Source organism: Octopus bimaculoides, chromosome 4, assembly GCF_001194135.2.
Source record: "Octopus bimaculoides isolate UCB-OBI-ISO-001 chromosome 4, ASM119413v2, whole genome shotgun sequence".
Classification (NCBI taxonomy): Eukaryota; Metazoa; Mollusca; class Cephalopoda; order Octopoda; family Octopodidae; genus Octopus; species Octopus bimaculoides.
Genome location: NC_068984.1, coordinates 85,274,266 through 85,274,770, shown reverse-complemented (window position 1 = coordinate 85,274,770; position 505 = coordinate 85,274,266).

The window sequence follows — 505 nt, the reverse complement described above, 5'->3', positions numbered from 1 at the left end:
TATATATATATATATATATATATGTTAGGGACGACCGTGCGAACTCATAAAAAAGGAGAAATGGTGACGAATGGAAAAACAGAGGACTCCTTTTATTCAAACGAGTCACACGGTCGAACACAAAATATATATCAATGAATGATATATAGATGATATGTTATGCGACGATAACATATGTGACCAGTAATGAAAGACCACAACTGTATTAGATGAATAACAGATATATTTATTGTAGTGTTAAAGATGTATGTCTGTGTGAGAGTGTGAATGCGACATATAAGAACATAATCAAAGACAGGCCGTCATACAAAGAAAAGTGTGTATGTGAGTGATACATGTGTGTATGTGAAATATTACAGCAGAGAAAGAGTCAATGACACGTGAGCAATTATACCAGATCTTGGGTACACAATAAGAAAAGTTCTGTATGTGAAAGTGAGGGAGGCTGAGTTTGGCAGAGCTGATCACTAGTTGTGATGTCGAGGCATCGATGCCTAGCCGTGAT